At 43.1% G+C, this 13,744-nt stretch overlaps 1 pseudogene; it reads left to right on the forward strand.

Moving 5' to 3' along the window:
- The first annotated feature begins 516 nt into the window (after positions 1 to 516).
- LOC120837422 lies at positions 517 to 9,326 on the forward strand (annotated as a pseudogene).
- Positions 9,327 to 13,744: the final 4,418 nt, after the last annotated feature.

Genomic DNA, 13,744 nt, shown 5'->3' on the forward strand with positions numbered 1-13,744 from the left:
TTCATCGCTGCCTCATAGCTGAAAAAAAGAAGGGAAAGAAAACGAAAGTGCCTCTAAAATGTTTTGTCTTTAAATGATTTCAATTTAACCATATATACTTCTTTGTGTCAGTTTATTCCTATTGTTCTGCTTTTCTTTACTAAGTTTACACACCTGAGTGTTAGTGTTACAACCTTCCGCAACACCCTCCCTGAAGGGGTTTTGAAGGTGAATTGAATTAAATAAATAAATAACTAAAATTGTCAGGTATCTGCCACACGGCGGCAAAAGGCCGCTAGGGGGCCGAAGGGAGCTGGCGCGCATCGTACGGGCTGCGTAAATTTTCGTGTGTGGCAGCCTACATTCCATTACCCTTCGTCTAATTTGTGCAACAATCATAGGAAGGTGTACAGCCATAATGTCACCTAAACATTGGAGCCGAACCATAGCTTTTGAGGCCCTAGGACCACTTTTTCACTGGGGTGGCTACGCCGCCGAGCTCAGTCTATCGCAGCTGTGACCAATCCTTAGTCATTCATGGAGGTGGTAGTCACGGGCGAGGCTACCGCTCCAGAGGAGCGCGGCTCGGGCTGGGTTCCAGTTCATGTGGCCCGTAAGGAGGCTCGACAGCTGAAAACACCTTCGCTGAAACCCGCTATTACATCTGAGCATTCGGGTTATAGCAGCTCGCCCAGGCTCGATCCTCGACTGCGCCTGCAGAAGCTCTCGCAACTTCTAGACGACGACTTCAAGCTTCTTCTTGGCCAACCTCAGCGAGATCACCCGTACCCCAACCAACCTTTGGATATCCATCGGACATCTGATGGATATCCTTTTCTGATATGTCGTACATCCGAGGGACATCCGCGAAAATCCGACGGACGTCCCTTGGACCTCCAACGGATGTACCAAGGTAAGTGGTTTGTACATCTGGAGGACATACGTACAGGGATCCTCAGCGGACATTTTTTTGAATATCACGCCTCAAAATCCCTAGGGATTAGGGCATTAGATCTTATGCCCTACCCTTTACTTGGACAGCTGATGAGTGTTCAAAGTGTAGTACCCCAGCCCGGATGCTGTGCCACTGAAAGACCATGAGCCAAATTTATATTGACATATAAGATGATAATTTTAATAGTATGCATTTTCTCCGGATCTTCTGGTGGCTTCTGGCGCACAGTCGCCTTTTTTGGCGACTGTGCGATACCTTTCTGCCCTGGAAGCTCTTTTACTATATATTTGGCAGCTGTCTTGCTGTTGTCTGGCTCATGTCCAAGTCAGACCTTTCGGTGAGCGTCCGTCTGTAAACAAATGAAAGAAATATGCTTTAATTATATTAATTGGACTATATGAATAGCCCTTGTGCCTAGAAACATTTTCAATATTTTGAACCTATGTAATCTACAATATTGGCTGTGTCGTGGAAAAGCAATCTCATGCATAGCGAGAAAAGCTTAAGATATGAGTGCCAGTAACTATCACAACGTAACTGGACGAGTGACAAAGTGCTAGTCCTCGGTAGAGGAAGGCCGCTGCGGCTCCCCCCCGCCAAGCAAAAAATTGACGAAGGTATGAGTGCAGATTAAAAAAGCATTGAAAGTTACCTGTAGACGAAGGGGAAAAGCTATTCCCATCTACAGGTAAGTTTAAGTGTGTTATGAACATATGATGGAAAATTCAGGCATGGGGAGGTCCCTCTGCATCGTGCAGCTCTAAGAAAACAAGTTGACAAAGGCATGAGTGCGGGCAATAGTCACGTACAACATCAACGTACTTGTAGCTTACAGCGGCGGACTGGATGGTGCCTGAGCGAGGCGTGGGGAAATCCCTCTTAACCGTGCAGCCCCAAGAAAACAAGTTGACAAAGGCATGATTGCGGGACATTTTCATGTACACCGTTAACGTACCTGTAGCTTTCAGTGGCAGACTGGATGGTGCTTCACCCAGACCTGGGAAAGTCCCTCTGCACCGTGCAGCACAAAAAAAAAGTTTTCAGTGCATGCTTTGATGGAACAACGCGGATGAACAGTCACACTCACATGCACAGAAAAGGAGACAGACTCGCAGCGCTATCTGTCGCCTTTTGTGTGCATGTGAGTGCGACTGTTCATCCGCGCTGTTCCATCAAAGCATGAATTACCAACTTGCCCAAGCAACCACATTATCAAGTTTCAAGGCATATGAGTGCAGGCAACTTTCACGTAGACCGTCAACGTACGTGTAACTTTCAGCGGCAGACTGGATGGCTAACTTCCAAGTGGCACTCAGTACATACAAAACCTTCCAGGTCAACATATATGATGAAGATGAAAGTCAATGATCAGCTTTATAATCATGTAACAGCTAAACTTAAACTAATCAGCGTTCAAAATATGAGAGAAACTGCCAACTTGGAGCCACAGGCACCGCAAGTGGATCTTGCTGCTCGCATTTCATTTTTCCCCGACTTTACACAGTATGCAGACATTTATGTCCTCATGAAAAACAAAAATAAAAGTTTTAGTGCTATAGAAACTACTGCTAATAGTTCCATCTGAGGTCTGGCATAGCATTCGAAAGGGTGCGAAAATGTCATAATCACTCTACACTTGTACCGCTTCCAGTCACATGGTGACGGTTCCACTTTGTCTTTGATTGCAGCCGTGATCTTCTTTGTCCTTTCGTACGGCGGCCACATGACTTCATTTCCTCTGACCCACTTAAAAGTAACAACAGATACCTCGCCTCGCTCATGAAAATAAACAATGTTGTACTTCTGGACTCCTGAAAAGACAGGGCAGAAGACAAATAAGGAAACCAAATTAGTAAACCATATATTAGCGGCTATGCTGTGTGAACAATACCACTCTTCCACATGCTACTGTGTGACTGCTAGGATACGCAACCATTTACAATTAATACTCACCACTTCCAGCATTTCGCTTCAGAGAAGAGTGCTACCATTGCACGTGTGTAGAAGTAAAAAAATAGTATAGCAGTTCACTCGATCTGGCAGGCACACGGACTTGTGCTTGGTGTCAATCTATACTCCACACTGTCAAATCTCGGGAAAGATTTTGTGTAGCAAAAAACAACTGCGAGGATGGTGAGGAACGTAAATACAAGCCTGCCATGGTGGTAAAATGGTGCCTACAAATGCTGATTCCTGAAAGTGACTGCAACAGGTTAGTAGTCAACACAGTCTGACCATTCTTCAACTGGACGCAATTATCCAATTTGCCAAGGTTCAGTAATGTGCCCTTCATTTACCACTATAGTGGTAAACACCATCAGTCATTGACACTGGCTCAGTTTGTCTCGGGGTCTTCAACAACGTTCTGGAATCCGTAGGCAACTCAGGGTGGTGTAAACATCTTCAGGAAAAAAGTTATGTGTGAGACCTTGGTGCAGACTGCCCACTTTTGAAGATCGCTCTCTAGAGACAACAGCTCGGCACCGGAAGTAATTCCCTGACTGGAGACACTCGTCCCGTTGTCCCTCGGCACATCGACTCCTCTTCGAATCTCGATTCGGCAGTGTTGTGGCCCGAGGGACCAACACTATTCACAGCACTAACATCTGTGTGCCCGGCTTGAACGGATGAGTCAGCTGAAGATATTGTGTCAAACAACAACGAATGCTGACCATTTCCCTCTTCAGAAACGACCAAGAGGGGAGCAGTGTCTTCTCGCTTCGCGGCCACCACACACGTAACAGCCCTAAGAACGCCTCACGTGACACCATCTACAACCTGAATGAGTATGATACGCCTGATCAGATCATCCGCTACCTGATCAATTACAACCATAACCCGGCTATTCTCCTTACGCACTGCATGGAGAAAGCCACAGCCATGCAGATTGTCTTTCACAGCCCGGAACTGCTCCGTTGAGTGAGTTACCATGGGGCCCCCTGCCGCTGCGTGCTTTTGAAACTCAAGACAAGGCCTATAACGTATTTTGGAAGACGCAACCGCGTAAACGTGTGCCTCATGTAGAAATCTGCCTAGTCGCCACTTTATGGACGGGACACGCGCTAACGGGCCGTGACTGCAACGTGAAATGTATGGTACATCCTGTTCCCATTCTACCGGACCCCCCAAGTGCACACAACGATTCTAAGTACAACATATCATCCGCCGCCGCCAAGCTCAATGCCTGGCTGCTAAACTCATCAAGTACCCGACCCCGCCGACCACCCGCCGCCTGTCCATAGAAAGCAGACCACTCTCCCTTAGGCCCGGATTAAGGTTCCGGTCACGGTCCCGCTCTACCTCCAGGCCACGCCAGCCGCTCCGGGAAGTACCATTCCGGCGGCCCGTGACCTCGAAACAGGCAAGCTTTCCAGGCGTGGCCTCCGGCGCCCGGAGTGGTAACCCACCCTGGTGATGCCAGAAACAGAGAGCTCGCTGCCTACCGTCGCCGCCGCCGCGGATGTCTGGAACGGACCAATTTCCTCCAGGAAGGTGAGCATGGTTTTGAGGGTTCGCCCCTCGGTCTGTTTTGATCCGTGCAGTTTCTTCCTAGGTTCCGCAGGTGAATCCCAGTTCGGCGTTGGCCACGTTCAGCACCGCAGCGCCATCGTGTTCAGCGTATTCAAGAAGATGGTGGCCGGTGTCGGCCTACGCGCCGCAAGCCTGGTAGTCGGGGTCAGCGTCCCACCGCATGTCGTGCCTGCGGACACGGATCATGGCACTCTAAGTCCTGAGACGCTAGATGACGGCCGCTGTTCGGCCTTGTTCTTTGCGCCTCTTCGTCCGTCCTACTTCAGAAGCATCAAGCAAGCGAAAAATACGCCGAAGACGCCGCCGCGACGGCATCATGGACGAAACCGTGACTGTGCTCAGGATTTCTCAACGGCGGTGGGTGCTGCTTGCGAGTTCGTGATTTTCGCTAAACGTGCTTACTGAGACTGTGTATGTGCCCATGAGGTGCACCTGCTCGGTTATATTAGCTGAACTACCGTAAATCAGGAATTTGCCCAGGGGCGTTGTGAGTACTTTGAAATATATTTTTCTTTGGAATAAAGAACTCAGTTGTCCCTGTTTAATATGATCTCTTTCGTCTACAGCTGCTGCTGCAGTTGTACATATACATGTACAACTAAAAGTTTTCAATAACGTTTGGAACTGCATTTTTGTCTCTGGTTCACAGTCATTTGGGTGTCTAAAGGGTTGCATGATGGGCTAAGGTGTTTGGGAAGAAGGGTCTGGCGAGTTGAAGGGCTGTGAGGCTGAAGGGTTTCTCTATGGGTGTCCTTGAAGGGTTTTTGTGTAGGGTATTTCTGAAGGGTTTTGAAGGCCTGTGAGGTCCCATAATCCTTCAAGGGTGATGGGCTCTTTAGACTTATTTTCAATAGGGCTAGGTTGTCCTCTAGGCGTCGTCCTCGAGGTCGTCTTAGAAGTCGTCCTTGAGGTCATCCTAGACGTCGTCCTTAAGCGTCATCTTTGAGGTTGTCCTTGAGGCTGTCTCACCATAGTATAGCTTCGCTGGGCTTTCTTCTTAACCAAAACGGAAAGGCTGAAAGTTTTTTTTTTTTGCACACCTCGAATATTGCATTTTCAAAAAGTGGTATGTTTGCATTGATCAGTATTTAGGAGTGCAGCGACTGGGTTGCCGAGCATAGTAACTGTCACACGCTGCTCAGGGGACTTAGCTGCGGGTTCAGTTCTACGTACAGCGGGGACGATAATTATCGGTATCCCTGGCTCGGGTTTTGCTGCAGTTAGAAGGCGCCGGAAAGGGCCTCTGGGCGATCGGCCATCCACGACAGCCATCTTTGGTGTTGCGAAGACCAGACCATTTTTGGCCCTCGAAGTCCCGCCCCGGCCATGCCTCTTAGTTCATCAACCAGGGCGAATCTCTCAAGGCTCTTGGGAACTCTTCTAGTACAGTCATGTATCGATAATATCAACCCCGTTAAATATGAGTATCTCACTGTATGGATAAATATTGACGGACAAACTGAAAAAAACATGCGTTTTGGTCTTGTGATTGTGGGCACCTCACATTATGAAAGATTTTCTTGCATGAAAGGAAGTGTCCATACTAACGAGACATCAGCGTGCACCTATTTGGGTATATACACATTTATATTGTTGTAAGCCGCATATCTCCAATCATACATGTTCATGGTGGAAGCACACTTGTGCAAAAAAACTCGTAGGCTCGATCTTTCGTAACGAGATTCATTCGAAGTAGCCACCTTTAGTGCCTCATATCTCAACAAGCAGGGTGAATCTCGCAAAGCTTCCGTGAAATCATGTAGTGCACCAATTTGTGTACATATTTTAATTGTTGTAGGCCGAATGTGTGAAATCCTGCTGGTTCCTGACAGAGGCGCACATCCCCCCCCCCCCCCCAAAAAAAAAAAAACAAAAAAACTCGTAGGTTTTGTTTTTTTGGAAAAGGATACCTTCGAAGTTGCCACCTTCAGTGTCTCTATCAACAATCAAGGTGAATCTCACAAAATTCTCGGGAGATCGTGTAGTTACCATACTTGGGTAACTACACGTTACCATACCTACTGAAAAAAGTATGACTTTTTTTCTGATATGTTTATTGGACACCTTTTTCATTTCAAAAATTATTATTTCAAATCAGTTTCATATGCCGCATATCAACTACACTAGGCTAGGTAGCGCTAGGTACCGCCAATTCATGTGCTACAAAAATCTATTTATTTACTCACGCCATCATGTACACACATTACGCATACCACTAGCATCAGTTGAACAAATACATTGAGTGGATACGCATACACGGCACAACAAACATGAATACAACAGCACACCCAATAACTATTTCAGAGCTCTGCGTTTCCGCCTTTTATACAGGCCGTTTTGTAAGTACGGAGTTTTTCGGTGACCACCTACGCAATAAATAATATTTTCAGCGCGTTGGATTTTTTTTGAAGAATGTCGTACCTATGACAGTATTTAGAACGGCTCAGGGGACGAATCTCTTAATAAAAGTAAACGCTCATGCCGTTTTTATTTGAAAGCCAGTAAATCAAGCCGCTCCACTGCGGTTCCAAGCCACGTGTTTGCTTTCCCGCTTGTCACGTCGTATACTGAAAAAAAAATTATCTGAATTTATTTCTGATATGTTTATTGGACACATTCATATAAGTTCGTATATGTCGCATATCAGTTTTTGGATATTTCATATCATTTTTGGGGTATTTCATATCAGTTCTTATATCGCATATCAGTTTTTGGATATTTCATATCAGTTTCCTATGTCGCATATCAGTTTGTGGATATTTCATATCAGTTCTTATATAGATTCATATACTTTTTTTCATAGGGACTAGGTAAGCGTATAGACGTCTCTAGAAAAATGTTATTGTTTTAAGTAAAAAATATTGAGCCACGCAATTATTGCTGTACGGATACATGTTTTACACAGAAATACTTCGACGAAATAGCGAGACACGCAGTGATTGGACGCAGCAAAACAGATCACAGTTAAAAGGCAGGTAGACGTAGTAACAACGCGGACACGGCTAGACAAGTGCCAATTACGATAGTGTAAGCGATATTATCGCGTGCAATGACTGAATTATTGCTTTATACCCCGTTCTCATGGCGAAATTAATGCAATTTCGATCGAATGAATATATGGGGTTCACAAATCAACTTGCGACACTAGTATAATCACTCAAGACCGCGAGCTGATTGAATCTCATAATATTTATTCAAAATATATTAGCTTTTCCGTGTGGCAGGGGTACCAAAGTCACTATTTACAATCAACTAATTTACTTCTCCCTATGGGCTCGAGCTGCCTTAGAAAAGATATAACGTACTGTACATACAATAATACTAATACCTTAATACAATTAAGACACACGTATAAACGCGGTAAAGTCAATAAAATAAAATTAGTATAAATAAACACATACGCACAAACAACGCACTTTCAATAATCACACTGACTTTTTATTCACCTTCCAGTGAAAACTGAAATACTACCACGCATATTTACAAGTGTCGCAGCTGCACACGGATAACGGCGAAGAACGAGATTCCATTTTATTACGAGATTTAAAGTTTAAAAAAAAACTGCACCACTTTACTCGCGTACTACAAGCTTATTATTAAACAGGTATTACTAAACAAAGCTCGACAGGCAAAGCGAGAGAAAAACTGGAATTATGTTTGGGTGTCACAGGGCAAGGTCCTTATGCGAAAAACTGAGAGCTCGCCTGTCTTGCAGCTCACGTCTAGGGGGATTTGATCAGGATGGTGGTAACTGTTCTGAACCTGACGCAAGGAGTTGTGTTACTGCGCTTATTTTGCCTTTCACTTATCAGCATGTTGAGCAACTGATACAGAACGAAGATAAGCTTTCGATTTTCCATTGCAACGTACGTAATTTGCGAAAAAATTTTAATTCTTTAGTCGGGCATGTTTCCGAGGATGTGCCTGGTTTTGATGTAATCGCAGTAAGTGAAACTTGGTTAAAACACAATGAAACCATTGTTATGCGTGGCAACAATTTATCATCTCTTCCACGTGATACGCATACAAGAGGTGGAGGCGTCACATTCTTTGTAAAAGAAAATATTGTTTTCCAGGTTTTATCTCCTGCCACTATTAGTGATGATGTCATCGAAGCACTCTTCATAAAGCTTGATTGTGGCGTGATAGTCGGTGTTGTGTATCGACCTCCAAACTCGTTAGTAAGCTCTTTTCTTGTAAAATTTGAGGCAGTACTTACGGCATTGCCTAATGGACAGAACGATCGTATTGTAGTTGTTGGAGGCTTTAATATTAATCTGGCTAGTGATATGCATAGTAGCTATACACTGCTTTTAGAATCATTCAACTTACGCAACTTCATTACTGAACCTACTCGCATTACTAGCACCTCCAGTACGTTAATTGATCACGCTCTTTGCAATACTGATACGGATGTCCATGCTGGTGTTTACCCAAGCTTAATAGCTGACCACTTGGCCATTTTTTTTGTTTTAGAAAAAGAGATCATTCATAAAAGAAAATCTTGTCGTCCTGAAGAGCACACCAAAATAGATTATACACAGCTTCGCAGGGTATTAGAACGACTAGATATATACTCCACTTATAATCAAAACGTTCACATTGAATACTACAACTTCCTTACTAGTCTCAAAAACGCGATAACGTTGAGTGCTGTAAAAAAGACGTCTAATAAATACGATGTACCGGTTCGCCCTAGGATGACCAGCCAAATTTTAGGGGTATTAAAGGAAAAAGATATATGGTATCATAAATGGACACAGCATAAAAATAATACTTACTTTTTAAGCCAGTTTAAACATTTCAGGAACAGATCAGTTTCCATGTTGAGAAAAAGAAAGAAGGAATATTACTCAACTAAAATTAGGCAAGCGGGTGGAAACATTAAAATAATTTGGGACACTGTCAATGACGCTATTGGCCTTCGTCCAAATAAACATGTATTGTCTGATTTAATCAAACAGAACACGGTAGACACTTTTAATGATTATTTTACTAATATAGGGCCTCTCCTAGCAGCTCAGTTACCGTAAAGTACCTGATCACCAGCAGTCATTGACAGCAATTACAAATAGCTTTGTAATGCAAGAAATTGAAGTTAATGAAATAATATCAGTAGTTGGGAACCTTAGAATAGGTAAAGCCGCAGGCCTAGATACAATTCCTATTAAACTATTCAAATATAATATTGATATTTTAGGTATTTATCTTTTACACCTGTTTAATCACACGTTAAAGAGTGGGATTTATCCTAACGAGCTGAAGATAGCTAAGGTTGTACCTATTTTTAAAGATGGAGATTCTTCGACACCGTCCAGCTATAGACCAATTTCAGTTTTAAGTACAATTAACACAGTTTTTGAAAAAATAATATGCAAACGTATAAAGGACTTTATAACTAAATACTCAATATTTTGCCACAATCAGCACGGATGTAGACCAAATAGATCGACGTCCTCAGCTGCTTTTGTCCTAACTCAACGTCTCAACAAAGCTCTCCATGAAAGTAAAAGTGCCGTTGTTGTATATTTAGATATAAAAAAAGCATTTGACACAGTTAATCATAGTATCTTGCTTTATAAACTCCACCAGTATGGCTTTCGGGGGAAAACGTCGGAGTTGTTTAGTAGGTATCCCTCTAACCGTAAACAGCGCGTAGTAATAAATAATTTTCTCTACCCCTCAAAAGGTGTTAACTGGTGTACCACAGGGCTCAGTTCTTGGGCCCATCCTTTTTTTTTTTTTCTTTATGTAAATGATTTTCCGTCGATTTTAAAATACTCGGAAGCTTTAATGTACGCCGACGATACGGCACTTATTTTTGCTGGGGACACGATAGGCGAAATACAGGATAAAATCAATGAGGAATTGACTAGAGTTCTGCCATGGTTCACGTAAAGAAATCTAAATATACAGTGTTTCATTCTAAGAAAAAGGCGATTAATTACGACGACATAGTTATACAATTAGATAATACAAAATTACAACATGTTACTTGTTATAAATATTTAGGTGTTCTGTTTGATTCTGATATGCACTGGAAAAGCCAAATTAAGCACATGTGTTCGAAAATCGCATATGGCTGTTATACATTATTAAAAGCACGCGAATGTTTTGATTTATTTATTTTGCGCATACTCTATTTTGCATTCCTCCACAGCCAGCTGGTTTATCGTATTGAATCCTGGGGTAATACTTACGCTACATACTTAGATCCGGTAACTCGCTTGCAAAAACTGGCGATACGATTTATAACATTTTCAAGAAACACTAACCCCAGCAGACCTATTTTCCAATCGCTAAACGTGTTACCATTCAGTTGTATTTACAAATTAAAAATAGCCCTAACAGTTCGTAAAATCATAGAGTCTAATGAACCCCTTTCTTTGAATGTATTTCGATCTCCCAGGAGACAAACAAGGGCTGCAGCAAAATATGCGTTTAATTTACCGCCATGCCATAATGCATATGGACAAAGGCTGATAGAATTTTATGGTGCTCTAGTTTGGAATGAAATACCTATTAATATAAAGTTGGAAAACAACTTTCTGCCCTCCTTAAAAAGATTCTTTCGTGATTAGGAAATGCAGTTACGCTAACTGCATTTCATAATTGCGGGATTTTTTTTTTTTTGCTTCTTTTGCGCATTGTACGAGTCTATTGTATTCTGCCGCTTTTTGAACCTATATTGAGATTGGACCCCGGACTAGCCTTATTGGCTATGGGTCCAAACAGTTTTTGTGTATTTTGAGAAAAAAATTGTAAATAAAACATTGATTGATTGATTTAAAAAAAAAAAAGAAACCCCGTAAATAAGTTGTTTCTCACCTGTCGATCGTATCGATGCTTCCGACAATATCCCTCACGAAAACATTTGAACACAAACTCCAAGAAGTCTCTCCCTGCCGAGAGAGGTATATCGATAATCGACCAAGGTCATCGTTGGCTACCTGCCAGACATGTCACTCAAACCGTACTTGTTCCGCGAATCCACGTAAATGCCCTAATAGAAAGCGAACACAAAATAACTACCCCAGACTGCGGTGACAACAGAAAAACGGCGGGAAGACAAATATCAAAAGTACCGCACACAGAAGCGGCAGTACTGGGGAACGAAAGGCGTAACGCTGCCGACCCATCTCTTGCACGTACGCGCTCCCTGCGGTGGAGACTGGATTTTTTTTCGTTTCCCTTCCCTTCTGGAATGTGTCAGCGTTTCTTTTCAGTCAGTAGCTCACACGCAACATATTTTTTTTCAGAATCGGAGCCCGTATAAGGGAAGATGTCGCATCGAAGGCGGTTCATTCAAAAAGTGTGTATGTGTGTGTGTGGGGGGGGGGGGGGGTGCTGGGGGGGGGGGGGGGGACTGTACGTAGTTTTGCGGTTACACGGATAATCATAAATATAAATTTGGTACTTTCAACCTTGGTAACGCGTTGCATATCACCGTATACATTCTATATATAATAAATTGTACAAGACTGCGCTCTTAAAAAAGTAAACTAATGTCACATAAACGCGCACAAACACCACCGCTCCGCTCGACAAAACGTTTTTTTTTTTTTTTTTTTTTTTTACGTCGTTATTAGATGTTGTTTTACGTAGTTGCTGCATGGCCTTCCTTCTCCGACATTGTGACATAACCACTCGGAGCGCTACGGCCGTCTCTTTTATAGTCCGTTGCAACTCAAGAAGGTACGGCGAGGGTAAGACGTGCCGGAAAGGAGGAAGCTGACGGAACGCTGGAGAAGAGAGGCGGAAACTTCCTTCTGTCTTTAGCGTTCCGTCTGCTTCCTCCTCTTGGCACGTCTTACCCTCGCCCTACCTGTTGGAACGGACTACAGGAGGTGTTGCTCCGCCACGCTTGACACGTGACCCAAGACGGAAGAGGGAGGGGCTGCCGAACGCGCACCACGCTCTCTATACTTGACCTTTTTTCGTGGTGAAAAACGCCGGCTGCGCTGCATTAGTTGCCCGTTCATCGCGGCCACAAAAAACGCCAGCGCTCTATAAAACAAGCGATGCTCTCGCATTAAAACAAAAACAAAAAAAAAAGAAAAAACTCGGTGGTTTTCTCTTTTGGAACGGGATTCCTTTGTTCAGGTAAGTGGCCCCCTTCAGCGCCACTTATCTGAACAACCAGAGCCAGCACTCAAAGCTTTCATCTCCCTCGTGCTGTTTTCTTATCTCTTCCTTAGTGCCCAGGCAATCCAACATCGGCTTGAATTGCGAAATTACATATTCATTAAACTGCATGAGATAATCTGATAATGATATATATAAAATAACATTCACAATATGTAACACATGCCCAACAGACCAACTTCACTCAACTTCAGTCACAGGTTTTCTCCAAATGTTGCCGGCACGTAATCCGTCTGGACGCTTGGGCACGCCGTTCTTGATAACAACTGTAATCGCACTTTCACTAGCTTACAATGAACACGCCTGCCGTCCCTTACGGTCTTGGAAGTTTATATCACACGCTTCTTGACGGAAATAGGTTGCTTTATGTACCACTTCTTTAAAGTAGAGTGCAGACATGCTAAGAGGAAGGCTTAATACGTGCCACATTGGGACGTAGCTGCCTGACTTCAGATTTTTTTTCTTTTAGACCAGGTTGACGTTGTGTATGATGAAGTGGGATGTTGTATCCTAGAATTCACTGCTTTAGCTAAATTAACTAATCACTGGATTGGCGCAGGCCATTCAATATTTTCTTGGGAAGTGAACGCATGGACTGTCCTAGCCAAGCGTAATAACACTTTCCTTTTTTACATTCCGAATACCCATAATTATGCTGCTGACTGTATGCTTAGTGTTTCATGAAGGGGCTGTGAAATTTACCGTGCCTCCCGCCTCGAGAAGTTATGAGCCCGAAAAATATTTCAATACTCAAGATTGTACCAGAGTGGCAAGGCAATTAGCTCGCGAAAACGTTTACATAAATGTAATGTGCTCTTGATGTAGTATCTGCTATGCTGCAGTAAATATAGATATGTAGAGTGGGAGATGAAGGTTGAATTCCGTTATTGGTTGGACGCACGAAAAATTCGATAGCGTATAATCCTTACTGTATATCCTCTGAGAAGCGTTTTGAAATACCAAATGGTTGTTTCATAAACTTAATCGAACTAAAATGGAACAGATTTTTATGGGAGTGAGTAGCAGAAATCGTATTTTCTCTACAGGAACCTGCAAAAACAGTCAAAGGGTACTGAAACTTTTTATGGAGTATTATATCTAAATTATTCTAGTATTTCAATAATAACTTTGCGT

Source organism: Ixodes scapularis, unplaced genomic scaffold (assembly GCF_016920785.2).
Source record: "Ixodes scapularis isolate PalLabHiFi unplaced genomic scaffold, ASM1692078v2 PGA_scaffold0__279_contigs__length_252992795, whole genome shotgun sequence".
Lineage (NCBI taxonomy): Eukaryota > Metazoa > Arthropoda > Arachnida > Ixodida > Ixodidae > Ixodes > Ixodes scapularis.